The sequence below is a fragment of the Hyperolius riggenbachi genome, chromosome 3, assembly GCF_040937935.1.
Source record: "Hyperolius riggenbachi isolate aHypRig1 chromosome 3, aHypRig1.pri, whole genome shotgun sequence".
NCBI lineage: Eukaryota > Metazoa > Chordata > Amphibia > Anura > Hyperoliidae > Hyperolius > Hyperolius riggenbachi.
The window spans coordinates 68120885-68147332 of NC_090648.1; the positions used below are offsets into that span (position 1 = coordinate 68120885).

A 26448-nucleotide genomic window follows, 5' to 3' on the forward strand; every position below is an offset into this window, starting at 1 on the left:
AAAATGGAACTGAACTCTTGCACAGGACAGAGAAAACAGATACATGCATCCTGTATGTATTTAGAGAGAGTTTAGCCTGTCTAGTTCCCCCTCATCTGTACACTGTAATTTGATATCTCAGATGGGTCAGGTCAGGAATCTCCTCTGCCAAAGCAGAGCTGCTAATTTATAAACAGAGGATGTTAACCCTATGCCTGCTTCCATGAAAGCAGGAAGTAGAGACACTGCCTATTTAGTGCGGTATTTGTATTAGCTGTAACAAAGAAAGGTTTTTGCTCATCTTTTAGAGCAGAGAGGAAGTTCTGAGTTGATGTCCGCCTTAAAGAGGAGCTGTTAGGTATAGGGTCTCAGAGAAAATAAACACATATATCAGTAGCTAAAGATTGGCTGTACTTACATTACATATGCATTTCACTGTCCACGTTTGGATTTCACAGAATTTGTATATAGTATATGCAGAGATAGATGCTCCTGACAGCTCATGGCAGGCTCCATGTTTGTGAAGCCAAATGTGTCGTCATGTCCTGCCTGCTTCTGATCACAGATAAGCTGGTTCTTGAACAACACAGTGTGCAGTGAATATTAATGAGCCATGTGGCTAGGAACAATAGCTGACTCCTGCAGTGAAACTCTGCCCCGAGATTTATCAGTGTTTCGGGATGGACTGATTAGAAGCTCCTGTACCGTCTCATTAGCAGCCGAGGGGAGGGCCCCAGAATGCTTTGCAGTTTAGCTGCGGCTTGCGTCTTTATGGGTCTATAACAGACTAAGATAAGCACACATCAAAGGTAACTGAAATGTTTATCTTCACTAATGGCTTTTGAGCTTCCTTCTAAACTGTTTAACACAGGAGAATAGAGGTTTAAATTAGCTTCTGCAGCCTGACAGTTACTCTTTAAAGCAGGAGGATTAGCCATACTATGCCAGGGGAAAAAACCCACATATATAAGTAGATAAATACTTGATCTACTTACATAACATATTGTACTGTCCATGTTTTGATTTCAGTGACTTGTATATATTGTAGTAAATTGTATATATCATTTCTTCCCTTAACTTTTTCTTTTCTCCTCCAATCACTGAGTCACCTCAGCCTTGCTTATAAACACAAGTGAGCAGAGGATCATGTTTCAGCTAGGCAGGGAAATAAATGGAAGAGGAGGAATATATTATAGATAAAAAGAACCCCCAGCATGCAACTGAATGGCAATAGCTATTAAAGGGCCATTGCTCCTAAGGTAAATGATAACTCCAAACCATAACAGCAGAAAAAGTTTTGAAAGTTTTGAATGCAGAATTAGCATCTTTATCACTTAATACACTCAGACCAGTTGCTGCTGACATTTGATTATTATGGTGACAATTCTGCTTTAACAAGGACAGTGTGAAAGGCAATACTTCTATAATTTACACTAATAAACGTGACAGCTTCGGGAATTTGCCTTGGTCAGGTTTGGGTTTAGTCACACCACCATACTCGCGGCCCACACAGACTTTCAGATGTAAGAATTCTCATTCAGAACAGAAATGTGATTGTTGAATGTGAAGAGTCTCAGTGTGCCTGCGCTGAATGAATGGATAAAAGCATTTCAGGGCAGTGAAAACCAGCAGTACCAGTCCTATGGCTGATGATATCAGGCTAATTCCACGAATCTTCAGTGAGTCATTGTGTGCTGCGCTCAGAAAGAACGAGCTGTGCTGGAGAACATTGCAGAGACAGCCTACTATACCCACTGCAGGCACCGATGGTCAGAGGAAAAAAAAAGTCATAGGAAGCACATTCTGCTTTCCACTTACAGAATTATCAAATCCATATCCCCATCCCTGAACACACCGCCACTGGCAGTATTCCTCTCCAAAAAAATCTGTAACTTCTAACAGCCTGACATGCTCATAATCAGCTTCTATACATTCTAGTTTTGTCCCTGATCCCTTCGAACGATGATCAGATGTTCCATTACAGTGATCTTAGATGTGAAGGACCACCACAAAAACCCAGAAGAAGGCTCAGCAAAGGTTGTTCTTCCTGCAACAACTGAAAAAAATTCAGAATGTCTTGAGAGCTGCTGACCAGCTTCTACACAGCCACTACTGAATCCACAGCTACTCCAACACTGTCTGGTTTGCAGGTGCAACCAACAGGTACAATCATCCTAGAGTCATCAACACAGCGTAGAGGATCATCAGAAAAACTCTGCCACCACCGGACCTCCTTCACACATCCAGACTGAAGACCGGGACCAAAAGAATAAGAAATGACCCCTCCCACCCTGGCTGGAGCTACTTCAATGTTCTCCTGTCAAGTCAGCGCTACTATCCCTGCCAAGACCTCCAGGCACAACAGGCCCCCAAGCAGGCCTTCTGAACTCCAGCACAATTCCCTAGCCTCCCACATCCGTTTTCTGGTATCTTTGGTATTACTGAACCAATGGCTCATTGAATCGATGTCATAAATGTTTGTCTGTTACATTGCACTACTGCCAAAGCCGCGTGAACCATAAACTATTCCGGGTAAGACACCTGTCATTGTTGGTGAAAAAAGCCAATGATGACTAAAATGATGACTGTTCAGACACAACCAGGTGTCAGGGTCCCTTATCCTGTGCTACTATCCCATGTTACCTCTGCCGTCCAGTCTGTTAACACTAAAGGCCCGTTTTCACTAGGGCGGACTGTGCCAGATTTCAAGCACACAAATACGGGTCCAGAATCTCAGCCTACTGAAATCAATACCCTGCTTCCAAATTCATGTGCATTTAAAAAAAAAAAAAAAAAAAAAAAAAAAAAAAAAGGTACTAAAGCACTGCAGTGCACTACAAACGCTACAGTGTTTGTTCTTATCCCTTGTTTTCAAAGCCACTCCATTAAACACTGTGCCATCGGCCCTCATCCTTACCCCTTGCCCTCTATGCAGCTCCATTGTACACTGTGCCATTGGCCCTCATCCTTACCCCTTGCCCTCTATGCAGCACCATTGTACACTGTGCCATCGGCCCTCATCCATAGGAACAGTACACAATACTGGTCCAGGGGGTGAGAGGCGCCTGGTAGTAGGTGAAACAATAAGGAAAGGTAAGGGATCACTTACCTAAAATGGACATCTAAACTTGTATTTAGAAAAAGTTTTATTGCACAACAAGACAACACGTTTCATGGGCAACACCGCCACTTCTTCAGGTCAATAACGTGCCAAAATAGCGGTCCAATGGAGCGCATATCGCCTCCATCACAAACGCTAGCACACAGGTTTGCCAGCGTTACATGGGTGCATGTGTGACGTCCAACATGTGCCCACAATACGATGGCAACCACATGGTGTGCATGTATGGGAGGAAGCGTGTGGAGACGGGGCCAGCAGCAGACACCAACAGATAAATTATACATGCACGGGGAACCTTTTACAGTAGAGAGGACCGCAACATCTGATTTCCAGGGAGTTAACAATCGCTACTTTCCAATCAACTTCCAATCTCTGATTAATCGATCATCAGCCAGGTTAGGCCACATTTTAATGGTTTTTGTTTTCCCTGTGTCTGTGGGGTTTCTACGGGCACTCCGGTTTCCTCTCACATCCCAAAAACATACACATGTTAATTGGCTTCCCCCTAAATTGGCCCTGGACTATGATACATACAGTACACAATACATACGACTACGGTAGGGATTATATTGTTAGCACCTCTGACGGATAGTTAAGTGACTAGACAATATACTCTGTAATCAAATAATGAATTTAAGACATAGGTTTATAACTTACTTTGACTCGAGGCTCAACGTAAATCCACAGATTTGTGTTGTGTCTGGGTGAGGACTACAAAACAGTTCTGCACATTGAAAGTGTATCCGAGATGAACTTTTACTCATTGCATAATTGTGTCCCTTTCCTATTGTTTATAGGGCATTCCTCAAGCTAAATACTTTGTTTTAATACTCTAATTCCCTATAAACTAAACAAGCCTCGCGCACAGCTTTTCAGAAAGCCTTGGCTTTTTCAGACAGTAACAAGCGCTCATGGGAGCTCAGTCTAAGGAGGAGGAGGGGGAGGTATTACTAGCCAGAGATTTCAGAGGCAGAGGGGAGAAGGGGGGGGGTTAGGTTTCTTTCACAGGCTGAGTGCTGAAGATGCAGATCAGCTTGCCTCTGTGTTATGTTTACAAACAACATGGCTGCTGTCGTACCACAGGAAGAAATCATCATATTTTATTGAAGCCGTTTGTAGCTAGATTTGCTGTGTAAAATATCTAAAATTTAGAGAAGATATATAGACTTTTACTTGTGATAGTTAACTTTTCATCTCGGATCCACTCGGCAGCCACATCATTTTGTGACAGCTCAATAACTAGAGATGCTATTTCTTTCTCACGGTCTGCAAAGTGATGTCCTGGGGGCTGCCCTAAAACCATGCTTTCCAGACTCAAATGCCAGCAAAGTGAACACAGTATAGATCTCCAGAGATTCACTTTATCATACTACAAGAGAATTACATTATGCTTGCAATGAATTTCTCAGTAGGGTTCTAAAAAAAAAAAAAAAATCTTAGACCAAATTCAAATACCCCAACCATGTCTGCAGACCAAACTGGATTTCCACCCCCAGCCATGTCTGCAGACCATACTGGGATTTCCACCCCCAACCATGTCTGCAGACCAAACTGGATTTCCACCCCCAGCCATGTCTGCAGACCATACTGGGATTTCCACCCCCAGCCATGTCTGCAGACCAAACTGGATTTCCACCCCCAGCCATGTCTGCAGACCATACTGGGATTTCCACCCCCAACCATGTCTGCAGACCAAACTGGGATTTCCACCCCCAGCCATGTCTGCAGACCATACTGGGATTTCCACCCCCAACCATGTCTGCAGACCAAACTGGATTTCCACCCCCAGCCATGTCTGCAGACCATACTGGGATTTCCACCCCCAACCATGTCTGCAGACCAAACTGGGATTTCCACCCCCAACCATGTCTGCAGACCAAACTGGGATTTCCACCCCCAACCATGTCTGCAGACCATACTGGGATTTCCACCCCCAACCATGTCTGCAGACCAAACTGGATTTCCACCCCCAACCATGTCTGCAGACCAAACTGGGATTTCCACCCCCAACCATGTCTGCAGACCAAACTGGATTTCCACCCCCAACCATGTCTGCAGACCAAACTGTGATTTCCACCCCCAACCATGTCTGCAGACCAAACTGCATTTCCACCCCCAACCATAGCTGCAGAACAAACTGGGATTTCCACCTTCAGCTCAAGGAAGCTAGATCTAGACTTCCATGTTAGAAAAAACAGATGCCGTACGCAGTTTCTCATAGCAACCAATCAGAACCCTTGATCTGGGTAGTTGCTCCATTTTATTACCGGTTTTGGTCCAATTTTACGCTGGTTTTGATAAATCCATCCCAATTCCCCGTAAACCGTTTCAATGACCATTGCACATGCAGTTTAGTCACAGGCAGATCTGGGACTACCATCACCCCACATGCTACACTGGCCTGATCTGCGATCTTATGGCACATAATGCCTTGTACACACCATGCAATTTACCATCAGATACACTATTTTTGACTGGTCCAATCAGGTTTCTGTACAAAGTCAATCCGAAAAAAACGGTTGAAAACCTAATGGGAAATTAGCGATTTGACTTGTTAAGCTGGCCATACATTGATCCGTGTGGCCAAAAGAAAGACCCCTCTCAGATCATAATCCCGATCAGAGAGGGATCTCTCTGAACAAATCCCTCGGCACTACTATGGGCCGTAGATCTGCCACAGCTCAATTGATATCTTCTATCTGCTGCAATCAACTGATTCAACCTATTTCAGCCAAAATTTATCGAAATCATTCGATCAGGCCAACATGTGGTAGCAAGAACATGAATTTCTAGGAGATTCAGTCAAATCAGCAGGATATTGGACAACCCCCCCCCCCCCCCCCCCCAAAACACAACGACCAGGATATGGCCATCTTTAGTCTAGGAACATCTCACACCAAGACTACCGTCATTACATTTTACCAACCATAACTGTATGCATGGCTGGCACCTGTTTTCATGTTCTTTTTGCTCCATGATGACCTAGAATTTTGGGTAGACTGACATCTGAACCGGTCGCCCCCAGCAGCCCAGCGTCTCGTTCCAAGTGCTTCCCTCCAAGCTTGCAGAAAGGCATTTTGTCGGCTTTTGCCAGGGTTTCCCAGCCTGCTGCCTTTTTCATCCCCGCAGGTGGACACGGAAGCATGGCGGTAAGCGATCAGGATTGGCTAAACGCTAGGCAGACAACGGCAGAAATTGGGATCCAAACTTGGCGGTTGCACAAACAAGGATTAGCAATTGTAAAGATGGCAGTCCATTAATCCGAATGGACAGCGTTAAGCAACAAGCACCCCAGCCATCGTTTAGCATTGCAGAAACGTCTGTGTGAACCAGTCCTTACCCTGCACTAGCAAATACATAACCATCATAAACCTTCTCATTTCATGCCCACTGTCCAAGCTTGACAGCAGGGTTTAGGACCGCTGGTGGGTAGAGAGAATATTTTGACTGACCCCAATTTCAAGCCGCGTACAGTTTGCATGTCAGCCAGAAGTGTTCGCACCTAACAATCGCTACCACGTAGATTTCTTTCATATCTCTCCAGATTTCTAAAATGAGACTGACTAAAACATAGAAATGAAAAAAGAGACAACCTCAGCACACCAAATAGACTCTTAGGGCCCGTTCACACCTAAGCAATTAGCGGGCGATTCCCGCTAATCGCTAAAGCGCATTTAAAATGCTAGTGCTTCGTTACTCTATGGCAGTGTTCTCACTGCCACGATTGGCGCTGATCGCAGGCATTTTGCGATTAGCGCCAATCACAAACCCGTTACCTGCAACAGTTTTGAGGCAATTCTGGAGCGATCGCGGTACAATGCTTATAAAGCGCTGACTGTGATTGCTCTGAAAGTGCGGAAGTGTCCCACTAATAGTGTTAAAATCACTCACGGTTTTGAGTGTGAATGGGCCCCAATTCACACTGCAAGAGCTTTTAAACACTAGTGATTTTAAAAGCTCTTGCTAATGCAATGCTACTATGGGGGATTATTACAAAATCACTTCGCTCCAGTGTGAACACTCACATAGGAGAACATTAGCAGGAGCTTTTAAAATCTCAAGCGCTTAGAAAAGCTCTTGTAGTGTGAACCAGCCCTAACAGGACTGGATATACTGTATATGGATATTTTAAAATAAACAAACAATGAAATAACAGTTTAAAACAGGTTTAGCACACCCTAAGAATGCCCTTTAGTAGGTTCCTTTAGATTTGCACATCCATCCAAAAAAGGGACAAATGACAAGAAAAGGGGCAGAGAGATCAAATTCCAAAATAAGGATTGTGCCTTCAAAAGACAGTTGTGTTTACTGAATAAAAACCTCAAGTACCTCTATGCTGAGCATCACATTACAGAAAAGGTGCACACTAATGATGCATAGGTTCATATACAAAACAAAACTAAAAAAAAAAAAAAACACTCATCTGTTCATCCAACCAAAACAATAACAAATAAGGCAAACATTAGGTACCTTTCTCTCCTGTACCCTCAGGTATCCTAGTTGATACAATCTTACCACTTTTGTGTACCGTAATATGACAGACTTCCTAAAGTATCCATTCAAAGCAGTGCTGTGGAGTCGGTACAAAAATCTTCCGACTCCTCGGTTTATGAAACCACGACTTGGACTCCAACTCCAGGTACACAAAATGGCTCTGACTCAGACTCCTCAACTCCAACTCCTTAGTCTAATACTTAACAGGGCTGTGGATTTTGTACAAAAATCATCCAACTCCGACTCCTTAGTTTATGAAATCAGCGACTCCGACTCCGGGTGCCCAAAATTGCCCCGACTCCACAGCCCTGATTCAAAGTGTATTCTCTCAGTTTGCCCTTTTATTACATAGATTTGGTAAGATTGAATAGTCAATATTGCATCACTGATTGTCACCTTCAGATTACAAACATAACAAAACATACATACATTTTTCCCAATCGTAATTATTTGGGACTCAATTATAAAGTTGTGACAATTTTGCCACTTTTATACCATCAAATTTGTAAAAGGGCGACCGGTTTTAGGACAGTGGCAATCAGCGCTTTGATCACCCTGTTGCGATTATCCTAAAGTGGTGATCCATAGCTTCGTTCATTTGAATGGATTACCAGTCGCAACGGTTACCTCTTGCCAAAAAAGTTGGACTACATGGCCTATCGATTTGCATTGCCAATTTTGCCACCACATACGGTTACATCTTAAACAGGCCATCTGCAAAAGAGCAGATGTTTGAAACAAACATCGTTCTCCACAGTAAACTTAGGAGCTTCTCCGCTTTCAAAACGGTGAACACTTTTAGATCTATAAAGTGCAATCAATCATCACCCGATCACAGATTTTGATGGCATATCTCTGCCCCTATAAAATGCTGAAAAAAAGAAGTGGTCATCTGAAAAAAATAACTATTTTTCTATTAAACAGACTGTTCACCCTTTTATAAATAGGCCCCCTAAGTGCGCTGAGTACCCACCACCATGTCCCATCTGCCCATGATGGGGAAAGATCCCAGCTAATGAGGGCTGAATTGCACCTGCCCCAGCAGACACTGATCCAGTTTCAGGCATAGATGGAAGTCTACCACCTCCACACTGCATACTGCTGTACCAGACACTATTTCCCTACAATGATTGGCCCCGGCACCCCCATACCTGGAGCTCCTCGCTGCTATCAGGCCCCTTTGTCCCTTCTGTACCTCCCACAGCCCGCCCACTTCATTCAATGACTGCCCAGCAATCTCCCCCATCTCACACAGCGCCCCCTCTGGCGGCAGCCCCCGTGCTCTGCCACCCCACTCTGCAGTACCTGCTGAGCCCTCTCCACGCCTCCCGCAGCCTCTGCTCTCCGGGGACTCAGCCAACCGCAGCCCGTCCCGGCCACCTCCAGGGCTCAACTAACCCGTCCACCCCTCCCCCTCCACTTTATATATGGCGAACGCGGCTTCTGCCTGCGCTACGTCACCGCGTCCCAGCATGCTGGCTTCTATTGAACAGAATGGAACAAGGGATGGTTGCCATGGTAATTGTGCTGTGCCAGCGGCCATCTTTGGAAAGGGCGAAACTGCCCTCTTGTGAAAAGGACATATAGCGAGCTGATGTACAGTATAACTAATATAACAGAGTAACCAAGCAGCTCAGGGTGACCCAAACTACTAGGAACTAATATAGTGGGCGAACTAAGAACAAGAAGATGCTCTCTACAGAAAACTTTTTTTTATAGCATTGCCTTCATACTAGATTTAAGGAGGAGACACTCCACTTAAAAATGTACTATTATTAATATCTATTGTATTACAGTGACCAGATTTTTCTGGGTCCAACCTGGGGGAGGGGAGTGGGAATTGGGGGGGGGGTTTCAGGGTGCCGAAAAATGGGCATTGGGGGAGCGAAAAATGGGGATTTGGGGGGGCGTTCCGCCAAAAAAATGGGCATGGCCATGACATTGTATGGTCGGAGTCTAACTGTAACCCCAAAGCAGGAAATATAGCCAACTATGACCATTAACCTCCTTGCCGGTTATCCCGAACGCAGTTCGGGGTAACCTGCGCAGGAGGATTTCTCAGGCCCCGCTGGGCCGATTTGCATAATTTTTTTTTCCTACACGCAGCTAGCACATTGCTAGCTGCGTGTAGTACGCGATCGCCGCCGATTCGCCGCTACCCGCCGCGCCTAGCCGCCCCCCCCCGCCCCAGACCCCTGCGCAGCCTGACCAATCAGTGCCAGGCAGCGCTAAGGGGCGGATCGGGATTCCCTCTGACGTCACGACGTCGGTGACGTCATCCCGCCCGGTCGCCATGGCGACCGGGGAAGCCCTGCAGGAAGTCCCGTTCTCAACGGGATTTCCTGCATACTCTGATCACCGAAGGCGATCGGAGTGGGTGGGGGGATGCAGCCGCTCAGCGGCTATCATGTAGCGAGCCCTGGGCTCGCTACATGATTTAAAAAAAAAATAAATAAAAAAAAAGTGCAGCGCTGCCTCCTTGCCTAATTTTTTATAACGGCAAGGAGGTTAAATAATAAATGCAGCAACAGTTACCCCAGACACTAGATAATAAAACGCAATGTGGGCAACATTTCAGCAGAAAATATATGCAATTTGGGCAACATTTCAGCAGAAAAACGCATTTTGGCCCACATTTCAACAGAAAACAAACGCAATTTGGGCAACATTTCAGCAAAAAACAAACGCAATTTGGGCCACATTTTAGCAAAAAAAAAACCTGCAATTTGGGCCACATTACACCAAAAAAAAAAAAAGAATTTAATCACCTGACAGAAGTCCCCTCTCGCGCATCTGGCGCGCAGCTCCCCGGACGATTCTCCTGCAATCTCCTGCGCTGAGAGGAATAGCAGGGCTACAGGAAGATGGCGCCTGAAGCCCTATACTGGAGACACAAATAGTCTCCAGCACAGGGCTTCGGACGCCATCTTTCCGTAGCCCTGTTCTGCCTGCCGGAAGACTATGCAGGCTGGAGCGGGGCTGCGGACTATGAACTGGTGCGGTGTCTAGTATATGCCGCGGCCAGTTCATGCAATAGTACGGTGGCCAGAGTCCCGAGGCCGGGACATCCCGCGGCTAAAAGCAGAATGTTTCCCGGGACCTCATGCAGCCTGGGACAGGGGACCTCGAATCCGGGACCTGTCCCGGGTAAAACGGGACGTATTGTCAGCGTAATTGTATGTATAAAGTGCCAATGTATTATGCAGCGCTGGACAGTAAATGGGGATACATACAATGTTAACTAGTGGTGTCAGGTAGCACAAGGTTATACAACATAATACAAGGTTTAGATTGTAAGCTCACAAGGGCAGGGCCATCTCAACCGCACTTGCGCAGTACGATTCTCCGCCAGAGAGAACACACCGCACATGCTCAGACTGGCTGCGACTGGCTGAAGTTACAGGACCCGGTACCGGAGCTGGAGAAGGCTGAGGACGGCAGCTTGGGAGCAAATTGGAGCAGCGTTTTTCAACCACTGTTCCGCGGCACACTAGTGTTGCCTGGTGTGCAGTCCTCTTCTCCCCCTCCCGCCCGTCCTCACGGCCGCCGTTGTTATTACCTTAGCAGCGGCCGCTCTCCCATCTCCAGCGCATGTATATACTAGCAGCGTATCTCCCGGCTGCTCTGTGTGTGATGCGGAAGGAGGCAGGGCTCGGTTACCATAGTAACGGCGATACATATCGCCGTTACAGAAAGCCGCTGCCCTGCTTCCTTTCGCATCACATACAGAGCAGCCGGGAGATACGCTGCTTGAATATACACGCGCTGGAGAGGGGAGAGCGGCAGCTGTTAAGGTAATAACAGCGGCGGCCGCGGGGACAGGCGGGAGGGCTCTAAACTGGCTATACTGGGGCACTATTCTGGGGCACTATACTAGCTATCCTGGGGCACTAAACTGGCTATACTGGGGCACTATACTGGGGCACTATACTGGCTATACTGGGGCACTATACTGGCTATACTGGGGCACTATACTGGGGCACTATACTGGCTATACTGGGGGCACTATACGCACTATACTGGGGCACTATACTGGGGCACTATACTGGCTATACTGGGGCACTATACTGGCTATACTGGGGCACTATACTAGCTATACTGGGGCACTATACTAGCTATACTGGGGGCACTATACTAGCTATACTGGGGGCACTATACTGGCTATACTGGGGGCACTATACTGGGGCACTATACTGGCTATACTGGGGGCACTATACTGGCTATACTGGGGGCACTATACTGGGGCACTATACTGGCTATACTGGGGCACTATACTGGCTATACTGGGGGCACTATACTGGGGCACTATACTGGCTATACTGGGGAACTATACTAGCTATACTGGGGGCACTATTCTAGCTATACTGGGGCACTATACTGGGGGCACTATACTGGCTATACTGGGGCACTATACTGGCTATACTGACTATACTGGGGCACTATACTGGCTATACTGGGGCACTATTCTGGGGCACTATACTAGCTATACTGGGGCACTATACTGGGGCACTATTCTGGCTATACTGGGGCACTATACTAGCTATACTGGGGCACTATACTGGGGCACTATTCTGGCTATACTGGGGCACTATACTGGCTATACTGGGGGGCTATACTGGAGCACTATACTGGCTATACTGGGGCACTATACTGGCTATACTGGGGCACTATACTGGCTATACTGGGGCACTATTCTGGCTATACTGAGGCACTATTCTGGCTATACTGAGGCAACTAAACTCCCTACACTGGGGCAACTATGCCAGCTATGCAGCAGCACCCCAGCCCCCCCCCCCCCCCCCATAGCCTGCTGCGCACGGCACTGTCTACTAGGTCGCGCAAACAACCGGGGGCCACACAAGCCCCCCCCCCCCCGTTCCACGGAGAAAAATTTGGTCAGACAGTGTTCCCCGGTCCGGTAAAGGTTGGGGACCACTGAACTGGAGGAAGCCCCAGGTATGTATAAAACTGACTATTATTAGTCTCTGGTTTCCTTTAATGGAGGTTGTAATATCCTATCTAATAAAACCCCTGCGTCTCTGCGTCTCTGCGTCCCATGTCCGTGTGTGTGTGTGTTTTTACACTGCGCATGTGAAGGGATGCAGAGACACTGAGGGGGAGTGACGCGCGGCTTGCAGGGGAGGACGGGGTGGGCGTGTGCGCGCGTTGTAGGCGCATGTGCGGTGACAGACCTAGAGCCCATTTTAAAACGGGCTTAGGTTGGCTAGTCTACAAATAAAAACATTTGCATAAAAATAGTGCCCCAAATATACGTGTAAACCCCTGTTTTTCCTAAAATAGGTCCCTGTGTGTTTGCTTTTTTTTTTTTTAACTTGGTCTTAGCTACAGTAACAAGCGTATCTCAAAATGTAAATAACAGAAACTTCCTGTTTCAGATAAGATAATGACACTATCACCAACAGTTCAAAACAGGCCATCTGCATGTTGGGTTCATGTGGCTCTGTGAAATGTATGAGGCTGAGCTATAGGTTTGCTATACACCAGCTGTTCTTTCTGGATGTAGGCCTGGCTTCAGGGGCATAAAGAGATCATTTGCATTTTCAGTAGTGATGCATTGTGGGAACCACAGCTGCTCACTTAAGAGAGCCCAAAGTGGGCTCATAGGTTTAAAAAAAAAAAAAAAAAACATAGGCTACCTGTTCCGGGGGGCTGAGCGGATCAGGTAGCCGCAAAAACTGCCGCTCATGTGGGCTGGCTCACTTTCACTTTTGTGACCTCTGGGTCACGACGCTGGAATGAGAGACTGTCTCTCTCATTCACAGTGTGCAGGCAGGGGGCGGGGGAGAGGCAGGGGGGTAGGGAGAGAGAGCTGTCCAATGGCAGCACTGGAAACCCTGCAGGAACGGGAGTTTTAAACAGGGAATCCTCTCCCCTATCTTTACCTCTGAGATAGCGACAAATATTGTCGCTAATCTCGGGGAGTATAGTAGGGGGGGAGGGGGGCAGATAGTGGTGGTGTGGGGACACAGAGGTGTGTCATGAGGCAGAGAACATGCCTCTGTGTCCCATCTGCCCACATCAGGTTCTCTTTAAAGGAGAACTGTAGTGAGAGGTATATGGAGGCTGCCATATTTATTTCCTTTTAAGCAATACCAGTTGCCTGGCTATTCAGCTAATCCTCTGCCTCTAATACTTTCAGCCATAGGCCCTGAACAAGCATGCAGCAGATCAGGTGTTTCTGACAAATTTAGACAGATATGACAAGATTAGCTGCATGCTTGTTTCTGGTGTGATTCAGACACTTCTTTAGGCAAATAGACCATCAGGGCTGACAGGCAACTGGTATTGCTTAAAAGGAAATAAATATGGCAGCCTTCATATCCCTCTCACTACAGTTCTCCTTTAAAGGGAAGGCTCAGGGACTGTTTAACCACCCTGGCGTTCTGATTAAATCGCCAGGGTGGCTGCGGGAGGGTTTTTTTTAAATAAAAAAAAAACTATTTCATGCAGCCAACTGAAAGTTGGCTGCATGAAAGCCCACTAGAGGGCGCTCCGGAGGCGATCTTCCGATCGCCTCCGGCGCCCAGAATAAACAAGGAAGGCCGCAATGAGCGGCCTTCCTTGTTTTGCTTATATCGTCGCCATAGCGACGAGCGGAGTGACGTCATCGACGTCAGCCGACGTCCTGACGTCAGCCGCCTCCGATCCAGCCCTTAGCGCTGGCCGGAACTTTTTGTTCCGGCTACGCTGGGCTCAGGCGGCTGGGGGGACCCTCTTTCGCCGCTGCTCGCGGCGAATCGCCGCAGAGCGGCGGCGATCAGGCAGCACACGCGGCTGGCAAAGTGCCGGCTGCGTGTGCTGCTTTTTATTTCATTCAAATCGGCCCAGCAGGGCCTGAGCGGCAGCCGCTGGCGGTGTTGGACGAGCTGAGCTCGTCCAGACCGCTCAGCTGGTTAAAAAAACATTTTGGAACGCGGAAGGAGCCCGACCTGGCCGCCGGCCTGGCCAGGTCGGGTCGGCCACCGGCAGCCTGCGGAGCGGCGCCGAGGGCACCTCCAGCCTGCCACGGACTGGAGGAAGCCCCAGGTAAGTGGATGCGAATTTTTTTTTTTTTTTAAACAGTCCCTGAACCTTCCCTTTAAGGCTGAAATATCGCAAATACTTTCTGTTTTAGAATAGACCTGAACTCTTGCACAGGACAGAGGAAAACATACAGAAGTGCATCCTGTATGTATTTAGAGAGTTTAGCCTGTCTAATATCCCCTCATCTGTCACTAATCACCACTGTAATTTGATTTCTCAGCTGTGTCAGCAGGGGCGTAGCAATAGGGGGTGCAGGGGTAGCGACCGCATCGGGGCCCTTGGGCCAGAGGGGCCCCAAAGGGCCCTCCCTCAACTACAGTATTAGCTCTCTGTTGGTCCTGTGCTCACAAATTCACAATAATCGCTTCTATAGATACTATGAATAGTGGTAATCACTAACAAACTGTTCCCCATCCCCTTCTTGCATCTCTGACACTGTAGTTGCCATTGGCAGGTTTTGGTGCGCCGTATCAATTGTCATGTATACAGTGCTTGGGGGGCCCCATGTAAAACTTGCATCGGGGCCCACAGCTCCTTAGCTACGCCACTGTGTGTCAGCTCAGGAATCTCCTCTGCCATGGCAGTAGTGCGTGTGTACGCACCTTAAGTCTCTTTAAAGGAGTTCTTTCGCGAAAAAAGTAGGCAGTTAAAAAATGTGACAGATGACAGGTTTTGGGCCAGTCCATCTTTTTAAGGGGGATTCTCAGGGCTTTCTTTGTTTTCAACAGCATTTCCTGAACAACAGTTGCAAAATCTAACTGACATAATAGTGTGCAAGTGATTAGGGAGGCCGGCTGGTATCTTTCTATTTTGGCAGTTAAACTGTTGTTCAGGAAATGCTGTTGAAAACAAAGAAAGCTCTGAGAATCCCCCTTAAAAAGATGGACTGGCCCAAAACCTGTCATCTGTCACATTTTTTAACTGCCTACTTTTTTCGCGAAAGAACCCCTTTAAGGCCTAGTTCACACTACAAATCGCAAAGCCCTTTTGTGAGCAATTTTGTTAAGTGATTCCTGGCATTTTTAGAGCGATTTGTGTTTTTTGGCAAGCAATTTTGTGTGCTTTTTATTTTGTTTTGCGATTTTGCGTGTGCAGACAAGCTGAAAGGTGCACTCTGACCCTGAACTGAATGTCTTTTAAAGCAAATTTGCTTGAAAAACACTCACAGAATCACTGTTCAAATTGCTTTTAAATTTTGCAATTTTTCCTACTATTATTATTTACTGGATTTATATAGCCCAACATATAACACAGCACTGTACAATACATAGGATTTCAGACAATAACAGGTGACCGACAGCACAATGCAGGTAATAAGCAATAAGATACACAACACAATACAGGTAGTAATACTATGCCAGATCATACACTGGACTGGTCGTGCCATTAATACAAGGTCACATATTCTGGGTAAAGTGAACAATCAAGTAAGATGCACAAGGAAAGAGGACTCTGCCAAAGGCTTACAATCTAGAGGGAGTGGGTGGTGACACGAAAGGAGGGGGCTGTGTTAAAGAGAAGCTCCGACCAAGAATTGAATTTATCCCAATCAGTAGCTGATACCCCTTTTACATGATAAATCTATTCCTTTTCACAAACAGATGATCAGGGGGTGCTGTATGGTTGATATTGTGGTGAAACCCCCCACCCCCCCACAAAAATTCTGACGTACTCATGGCAGTTTCCGGTCTGTGAACCCTGTTGCAATGTGGGAAATAGCTGTTTACAGCTGTTTCCAACTGCCAAAAAAGCATGCAGCAGCTACATAACCTGCCCACAGTAAAATGTCACCATGTAATAAATGTCAGAATGTAAATCAGGGATTTAAAAGATTTTACAATGGTCAAAAACTGACTAAATCATTTATACATAATTATTGTAAAATCGGAGCACTTTTTTATTACATTATGTTCACTGGAGTTCCTCTTTAAGATGTTCGGCAGAGAGAATTAGGGCAACATTGAAGTGAGGTAGGCCTCCTTGAAGAGGTAAGTTTTGAGGACTTTTTTGAAGGTGTTGAAGGAGGGGGAAAGCCTGATGGGCAGTGGGAGAGAGTTCCACAGGATGGGGGCAGCTCTAGTGAAGTCCTGTAGTCGTGCATAGGAGTGCGAGATGCATGGGGTGGTTAGGTGGAGGTTGTTGGAGGCGAAAAGTGGGCAGTAACAAGGTGTGTGTCTGATGACCAGGTCAGAGATGTAGGTCGGGCCGGACTTGTGTATAGATTTGTAGGCCAAACATATGATCTTGAAGCGGATTCTGAAGTGAATTGGAAGCCTGTGGAGGGATTTGCATAGGGTAGTCGTAGAGACATAACGGTGGTAGGAGTAGATTAGTCTGGCTGCTGCATTAATGGTGGATTGTTGGGGGGCAATGCGGTTCTGAGAAAGGCCTGACAGGAGAGTGTTGCAGTAGTCCAGGGTGGAGGTGATAAGGGCATGGACAAGGAGTTTGGCAGTGTCCGGGGTTAGGAAGGGCCAGATCTTGGAGGAGATGTTGTGTCGATGGAAATTGCAGGCCCTAGCAATGGTTTGGTTGTGTACCTTGCTTGAAGCACAATCGCCCCGAAAATGGTGCAGGTCCTGCATTTGTGAATGGAAAAAACAAGCTCATCGCTCTTGTGAAAACACTCACATAGCATTTTATTACACAAGCACCTTTACACTTCTAGAAATACTAACAATTAAAAAATAAAAACCTCAAAAAGCTCATAGTATAAATCAGCCCTCCACTTGCAATCGCTAGCGTTTGCACTAAACGCTATTGATTGCGATTCAGCATGTTGCTAATTTTTTCCAGCAATTGCGATTTTGCTATGCAATGCACAGCAAAATAGTGGTAAAAATCGCTCCGAGACGCAATCCCGCTTTAGCAAGAATCGAATCGCGGTAGTGGAAATTACCTACGGCGATTCCCATGTTATTTAGCAAACCGTAGCGATTTAAAAATCACTAGTGATTTTGCGATTCAGCATCGCAATCGCCGCAAGTGGAAAAGGGCCCTGAGGGCTTGTTCACACTGCAAGTGTTTTCGGATTTTTTTTTTCCCGCGTGTAGTTTTTAAAAACGCCCCTCCCCCCGACCTCGTGGACAATGAATGTCTATGAGAAGGTTCATATCCAGCGCGGGTCGTGCACTGTCCGTTCAGTAAAGTGGTGCATGTACCATTTTTGAGGCGATTCCACCTCAATGGAAAGTAAAGGAGAAACGTAAAACGCTCACAAAAATTGCTGTGTGTAGCGATTGCGTTCACGTTTTTAAGAATAAATACATTGTATCAGAGAGCCACTGGAGCTGCGGCGAGGGCACAAGTCAGCTGCCAGGGGCTGGAGGTAGCCCCAGGTAAGTAGATTTTTGCTTTATAATCTTCCTGGACCATTCCTTTAACTACTTAAAGCTAATGGGAAACCATGTGTTACTAAAAAAAAAAAGAGTCAGATATTCACCTAAGGCTCGCCCTTTCAATTCCCCCCGCCGCGGGGACTTCGGAAGTCTTCGGGAGCAGAGTCCTCCCGAAGACAGGCGGCTCCATACTGCGCACGCGCAAGTGGGCGCATGCACCCTCTGCACATGCGCGAGTGCGTCACAGAGGGCGTGCGCAGTGTAGAGTGGCCCATCTTCGGGAGCACTCGGGCTCCCGAAGCATTTCCGAAGCCTCCCTTCGGCCGGGAAAAACAGTAGTATTTGACCGAAACGGTTGAATACCGCTATGGGGGGAGCCAGCGCAACAGCGGGGACCAGGAGAGGAGAGGGAATGCTCTATGGGACCCAGAGTCTCCCTCTCCATAGGGGAGTATCGGACTTTTTTTTTCAGTGTGGGTTCCCATTAGCTTTAAGGTCCGCCGTAGTTGAAATCTACACCCTGTTTTGATGGCTAACTGGCTGTCAGGGCGTAGATTTCAATTCACCGCCGCTGCGCACATCTGCCGTTTTCGTCAGTCCCTCCGATCTTGCCGCTCAATCCCTGCCATCTCCCACTGCAGCTAACTTGCTCTGCCTGTCTCTATGACGGTAGAGCCCCGTGAGTGGGTCAGAAGCCGATTACATTGGCTCCTGGCCCCGTCTTTCAATGTAAGCAACTCCCATTGGCTTACATTGAAAGACTGGGTCAGGAGCCAATGAAAGTGGCTCCTGACCGGCTCACAGGAACTCTGCCTTCATAGAGACGGCAGAGTGGGCGGCCCTGGTTCCCGACATGCGGCGGTGACAGCGGTTGCAGCCGGTATGTGCGGCGATCGTCGGGATTCCACCGTTTCTTTACCAGCGGTCTCTGGTCCTTAAAGCTGATCCAAGATGAAAACACTAACTATAACAAGTAACTTGTCTATATATCTTATCCAAAGTTTAGGGCCGGTTCACACTTGCGGTTCTCTGCCAAACGGACCGGATGACCTGACCCGGATCGGAACCGTACGGTTCTGATCCGGATCCGATCAGGTTGCATCAGGTGTTCATCAGGATGCGATCCGGATCCGTTTGGCAAAAGATAGTAGAAACCGAATAAAAATGTTGGGGTCTGGGAGGTCAGCAGAAGGTGGACCTGTGGAATCAGGCCCTCCGCTGTTTAGCACTCACCTCCACCTCCGACATACTGCCAACATCTCCAGCACGTTTAAAGTCACTGCTGCTCCACTCCAAAATGCTTGCCCATGTGTCCCCATCCAAAATCGCCGCTACAATACGCATAGGAAGTGGGGTAGAACATCCGGATTTTTAGCCAGTGTGTTGTGCGCTCTCCGGTTCTCATTGGTTTGTATTGGCCGGATGGTGCAGTCCGGCTCCGCTCCGTATACGGCTGCCGGAGGAGCCGGACCAAAAAATAGCGCATGTTGGGTCTTATGCCGGAGTCCGGATCCGGACGAAACGGACGCATGTGAACGGACGCATAGGCTTTCATTGCTATGCCGTGCGTCCGTTCCGTCCGTTCTACATGCGGTCCGGCTCCGGCACGGCGATTCCGGACGGCGACCGCTAATGTGAACCGGGCCTTAGATAGTTTACACAGCAAATCTAGCTGCAAACAGCTTTAATAGAATATGATTATTTCTTCCTGTGATAAAATGACAGCAGCCATGTTTGTAAACATTACACAGAGGCAGACTTATCTGTATCTTAACCTCCTTAGCGGTAACCCCGTGTGTGACACGGGGTAAGCCGCCGGAGGGTGCCGCTCAGGCCCTGCTGGGCCGATTTAAATAATTTTTTTTTGCTGGAGGCAGCTAGCACTTTGCTAGCTGCGCCAGCACCCGGATCGCCGCCGCGCGCCCGATCGCCGCTATATGGTGCGGCGCGCGCCCCCCCCAGACCCCGTGCGCTGCCTGGCCAATCAGTGCCAGGCAGCGCCGAGGGGTGGATCGGGTCTCCCAATGAAGTCCTGACGTCGCTGACGTCATCCCGCCCCGTCGCCATGGCGACGGGGAAAGCCCTCCAGGAAATCCCGTTCTTTGAACGGGATTTCCTGATCGGAGATCGCCGAAGGCGATCGAAGCGGGCGGATGCCGCTGAGCAGCTGCTATCATGTAGCGAGCCCTGGGCTCGCTACATGATTTAAAAAAAAAAAAATTAAAAAAAAAACTGCTGCGCTGCCCCCTGGCGGTATTTTTCATACCGCCAAGGGGGTTAAGCACTCAGCCGGTGAAAAAAAAAAACTAATCCCCCTCCTCCCTCTGAAATCAATGGCTAATAACACCTCCTCCTCCTGCCCAGACTGAGCTCCCATGAGCCCTTGCTACTGCCAAGGCTCTCTGAAAACCTGTGGGTGTGGTTTATTTATAGGGAATTAAAGGGGAACTGAAGAGAGAGGTATATGGAGGCTGCCATTTTTATTTCCTTTTAAGCAACACCTGTTGCCTGGCTGTCCTGCTGATCCTCTGCCTTTAATACTATTAGCCATAGCCCCTGAACAAGCATGCAGCAGATCAGGTGTTTTAGACTTTAAAATCAGATCTGACAAGACTAGCTGCATGCTTGTTTCTGGTATTATTCAGATACTACTGCAGAGAAATAGACCAGCAGGGCTGCCAGGCAACTGGTATTGATTAAAAGGAAATAAATATGGCAGCCTCCGTATACCTCTTACTTCAGTTCCCCTTTAAAGTATTAAAACAAAAAAACAAAAAAAGTATTTGGCTTGAGGAATGCCCTATAAACAATAGGAAAGGAACACAATTATGCAATGAGTAAGTTCACCTCGGATCCACTTTAAGGGGGCAGAGACCGCTGTTACTTAAGTTGTTAAGGAATGATTGCTGTAGACAAGCTGCTTTCCAATCTGCGGAGCAGCTTGTTCTGTTCTTTTATGACCGGAGGATGGACACCCTGAATGCTGCAATCACAATGGCAGTCAGACAATAGTGATCCAAAATCAGAATCAAATTTATTTTGCAAATGATAATGGGGGTTGTAAAGTAAACATACAATGGTACTGTAAACATTTAAAGTAAATTACCCGGTATCCAGCACCGGCTGGGATTGCATAATGCCAGATACATGTGCTTGCGGGCCTAAAAACCACAACCCCCCCCCCCCCCCCCCTAAATATTTACCAAGTCTCCAGCGACATCTAGCAGCCCTCCTGCAGCATCTAGTGGGCTCCTAGCGGCTTTCCGGCTTCACTTGTGCACACAAGCCGCCATGTCATGTGACACGGACACCAGAAGCCACTAGGAGCCCACTAGATGCTGCAGGAAGGCTGCTAGACATCGCTGGAAGCTCTGTAAGTATTCTAACAGCCTCAAAACCCACCAAAAACAAAGTCCCTGTTATCCCCCTCAGGCATGGCAGTTAGTTGAGACTTCCGGCTTATGGCCTAGTATGGAGCCCTCGAGAGCGGAGCAGTGCTTTTCAGCGCTGCTAGATTTGGGCGCAGCCGGCGCCTCCATAGACTTCAATAGGAATCATTCCTATTGAAGTGCTCAGCGAGTAACGTCGGCTCCATCAGAAGACGGAGCCGAAGTTGTTTAAAAACAATAATTCGGCCTCCAGCAATCGCTGGAAGCCGAATTATTTCATTCCCCCACTATCCATGTCGGCCTGGAGGGGGAATAGTAATTAAATCGGCCCGGACTTGTGCAGAAGCAGGATCAGCTATATACCGCTGTATCCTGCGCCCAAGTCTACCGGCGCCGATTTCAAATGTACTCCTCGAGAGGCCTGGCATCCAGTTCAGACAGCAACAATCGTGGAGGAGACCCTAGAATACTTCATTTAGCCCTCGGCTTGCGGCCTAGTCCGGAGCAGCCAGTCCAACATGCCAGATTTGGGAGACCGAAGATAATGGAGGACATCTAGATTTTTACCCAAGACAGTGATTATTTCAGGTGATGTGAATCTGAAGTGTGTGTCCATATAGGTGCACCTACATCAGTTTGAATTATTTGCAACCCTATCCCCCCCAAAAAGACCTCAAACTATTAAACAGTGTAGTGGTTAGCACTCTCACCTTGCAGCACTGTGTCCCTGGTTCATATCCCAGCCAGGGCACTATCTGCACAGAGTTTGCATGTTTTCTTGTGTCTGCATGGGTTTCCTCCATGCACTCTGGTTTCCTCCCACATGCCAAAAACATACAGATAAGTTAATTGGATTCCCCCTAAATTGGCCCTAGACTACAATACATGATGCATACATAGACATATGACTATGGTAGGAAATAGATTTTGAGCCCCTCTGAAGGACAGTTAAAGGAATACTTAAGTGTCCTAAAAAAAATGACTTGTACTCACCCGGGGCTCCCCTCAGCCCCCTGCAGCTGAACGGTGCCCTCGCCGTGTCTCTCCGATGCAGCTGGACTCGCCGGCGGCCACTTCCGGTTTCGCCGTCACCGGCCGACAGGCTGGGAACGCGGCTGATTAGCCACGTTCCCGGCCGCAATAGCGCCTTCTTTAATGCTATTGCGGCCGGGAACGCCCCGGGTGAGTGCAAGTCGGCCGGTGGCGGCCAAACCGGAAGTGGCCGCCGGCGAGTCCAGCTGCATCGGAGACTAGGCGAGGGCACCGTTCAGCTGCAGGGGGCTGAGGGGAGCCCCGGGTGAGTACAAGTCATTTTTTTTAGGACACTTAAGTTTTCCTTTAAGTAACAAGACAAAATACTCTGTACAGTGCTGCAAATGATGTCGGTGCTATATAAATACTAAATAATAATTGCTCTCATTGCAGGTGCAGACGTTACAGTGAAAATTTGCAAATGATCAGTGCACAAGTAAATACCAGCTTGATGTGTATCGAATCAGCACCATATCCTGTCAAAAGAGACAAAAAAGAAACAATGTTGCTACTAAGGGGGTTATTTATAGCTACATAACGAAACATTTCGGAGTTTTTTCAACTGCTAGGCAGAATGTAACTCATAAATGACGTCTCGTGCTTGTTTCTGCTATTATATGATGTAGCCGTTTCAGCAATGCACTAGCTCTGCTCAAGAAACTCCTCATCCGCTATACAGCTACATGCTGCTGCCCCAAGCAAGATGGCGGCTCCAGCCTCGCACGCCAATCACGTGGAGAGAACAAGACAAAGCAAAACTGGAAAAGCCGGGTAGACGCGAGAGATGAAGGGGCGTGACGTCCCATTCATTCACATCAGCCAATGATCTGTTCGCTGTGGCGTCTGTTCGGCGAGGCTTGAACCGCAATAGAATAGATTGGCGCATGCGCAGTGAGTGTTCCACTGCAGTGCGGCGGAGAGAGAAGAACACGTGATGGAGCTGATTGCCTAAGGGCAGGTGGAATTAGTTTACATATAATAAGAGAACGCTGAACGGCATATGGGGAGAGAGAAAGCTCTGTGCGTGAGGCGTGCATACGGGCAAAGCATTACCCTGTAGAAGTGTAGCATAGCCGATAATAAAAAATGTTTTATGGAAATGTTAATGCTGAGTTGGTGAGTCTGAGCCTGATATATAAAGTGTACCCGAACAGAATGTGCTACATTATTAAATGTATAGGTAGCTAGATCAATTCACCAAGTATAGGAGGCCAGATCAGTACCCCAAGCATTGGTATCTACACCAACTACACTACAGAGGTGCCCCTGACTGAAGGGATTTCTCAGTGGAATGCAGAGGGCAGGGCGAGTAACCTCATTTACACTCTCATCAGGACTCTGTATAGGGAAGGAGAAAGGAAGGCTCTCTGGGAGGGGAGTAAGCCACCTCTCCATCATGAGGCACCTGTAGGCACGTGCCTACGGTGCCTTAGGGTAAATCCGGCCCTTCCCCTAAAAAGTATAGGTAGCCTTACTTGTCCCCCAACTATAGGTAGCCCCCCTAGAGTATATGTGGCCAGATCCCCCCCCCCCCCCCCCCCCTTCATATGCAGAGTAGTGAGAGCTGCTAGGAAGTGACATACCTCTCTGGGCTCCACTAACGATTTACCTTCCCCATGCAGCCAAGTCTCTATGATTACAGTGCCTACTCTTGTCTTATAACCTGTACGATGACACAACAACCCTATCAGAAATGTCGAGCCCGGAGAGGTATGTCACTTCCCTCCAGCACTCTGCTAGCTACATTGCAATTCAGGGGGCCCACCACAGGTCTGCATGAGGCCCACAGCGGACCTCCTTATCCCGGGCTGAGACCACCAGGCCCCCCTTGGCTATGTGCCCTATAGCAACTGCTGTGGTGATCCCCACGCCAACCCTTTTTTGCCTTTTCTCCATGGGCAGCTGAAGGCGGTGAAAACAGAAACCGTCCATGTTTTCTTTTGACGCAAAGCAGGCGTTTTGGGCCATTCCAGGTCCTTCTAAGGACCTGGAATGGCCTGAAACGGCTGTGCGTGGTCATCATTGAAGATAGACCCACATTATGTTTGTATTTTTATATGACATTTTAATTGAGCTACAATAAAGGAACCCTTTTAGATGGTGTGTATCGTTTCAAGTGGATAATGATTTTTGATAGAGACTCAGAAAAGTCTAATATTTCATCCATTAGGCGAGGTGGAGGAAGGGTATCTACATCTACGTAGCTTTTGTACTGCATTGAGCTATACCAAGTTAGAGGTAGCAGCATTCAGATCTACATTTGCTCAAATGTCTGCAAAAAATCGAATTAAAGCCCCTGTTTTGTCTACTCGAATATCCTTTTTAGGTAATCCAGATTTCCCCCCCTGCCCTAGAAAACCCTCAATCTTTCTCCTGGTGGAAAGACCAAGGTTTAATCACTGTGTGAGGAAACGCAGAAAAGCCGCCGCTAGTACTCAAAGTAAGGCGGCTGATTCCGCGTTCGACATGGCAGCTAGCGCGCAGTCGGAGCGCGGAGAAACCGCCGCATGCCCAGACAACAGGGCAGCGGATTCCGATACTGCAGATCATCAATAATCGGGTATATATCTGTATTCTCGGTGATACTGCAGATCACCGGTAATCAGACCCTCTCTGTGTTACACCGATCGTTACACACTGCCAATAAATTTTGGATAGCAGATAAATTTTCTTCCTTTTATCACTTTCGCTTTTATAGATCTATTCCCGATGAAGAAATGTTCCGCTATTGTCAAATCAAGCATTATTTTCAGTTAATATACAACCCTATTCCACAAGATCCTCTTACAGAGAACCCGAGGTGTGTTAAAGAATGTGATCTGCATACAGAGGCTGGATCTGCCTATACAGCCCAGCCTCTGTTGCTATCCCAAACCCCACTAAGGTCCCCCTGCACTCTACAATCCCTCATAAATCACAGCCATGCTGTGAGGCTGTGTTTACATCTGTAGTGTCAGTCTCAGCTGCTCCCCCGCCTCCTGCATAGCTCCGGTCCCTGCCCCCGTCCCTTCCCTCCAATCAGTAGGGAGGGAAGGGATGCAGGCGGGGACTGGAGTTCTGCAGGAGGCGGGGAGAGCAGCAGACTGACACTATAGAGATAAACACAGCCAGCTATGACAAGCTGTTTGTCAGCAGCGTGGCTGTGATTTATAAGGGATTGCAGAGTGCAGGGGGATCTTAGGGGGGTTTGGGATAGCAACAGAGGCTGGGCTGTATAGGCAGATCCAGCCTCTGTATGCAGGTAATATTCTTCAAACCCACCTCGGGTTCTCTTTAAACCTTTTGAGATTATGTACTATATTCAAGGCCGAAGCAGAGGCTCTATTTCTAGAATTTACTTATTGTTGATTGGTGCGGGCACTGATAGCAAATTGCCATATATGCTACAATGGGAACAAGACCTAGGAGAGCAATTTGACCTAGACACCTGGTCAAAAATTTGGTCTAATGTGGCCTCAACTTCAGCCTCCAATGTCTTAAAGGACACCGCCATTAAGCTTATGCTCCGCTGGTACTTTACCCCAATGAAACTGCATAGGATGTTCCCTTCAGTCTCTCCCTTATGCTTCCGTAATTGTAACAACAACGGCTCCCTTACTCATATTTTTTTGGGACTGTAGGATTGTTCAAGAGTTTTGGGATCAGTGGAATGAGTTGGCCTCCAAGATATTCTCTTTGAATATTAAGAACACCAAAAAGCAAGCTTTGTTATTTTTCCCGAACCCATTAATCCCAAAGAAGTTTCAGAAACTATATAGATATCTGGTGTTATCAGCTCTCTGGGCCATAGCTCTGAAATGGAAAACTACCACTCTTTCTATTGCTTTGATTTCTGACAGGATGAACTATATTAAACTAACAGACAGATTGTTTTATGCCTCAATTGACAACCTTGATAGATTTAACTCTATCTGGGATCCATGGTTTACCTATTGCGAAAATTTGAATCCAAATATCTAGAGTTCTCTTTTTGAATGCTTTTTCTCTTTTCTCTCATTTTGCTATGATGGCCGAATGTATGATTTATTTTGATGGTTTGTACCTGACTTGT

At 47.4% G+C, this 26448-nt stretch overlaps 1 protein-coding gene and 1 long non-coding RNA gene across 3 annotated transcripts in view; one reads left to right on the top strand and one right to left on the bottom strand.

The window, feature by feature from the left end:
- SMARCA4 (SWI/SNF related, matrix associated, actin dependent regulator of chromatin, subfamily a, member 4) overlaps positions 1–9010 on the bottom strand; it is a 105207-nt gene extending 96197 nt beyond the window's left edge. The window contains exon 1 of the mRNA XM_068274323.1: positions 8900–9010. The gene's annotated coding sequence lies outside the window, so the exon portion shown is untranslated. The remainder of the gene's footprint in view (positions 1–8899) is intronic.
- Positions 1–23468, top strand: part of LOC137562716 (uncharacterized) — a 258806-nt gene extending 235338 nt beyond the window's left edge. For both annotated transcript variants that reach the window (XR_011030171.1, XR_011030173.1), the window contains one exon: positions 22791–23468. This is a non-coding gene — a long non-coding RNA (uncharacterized lncRNA). The remainder of the gene's footprint in view (positions 1–22790) is intronic.
- The last annotated feature ends 2980 nt before the right edge of the window (positions 23469–26448 follow it).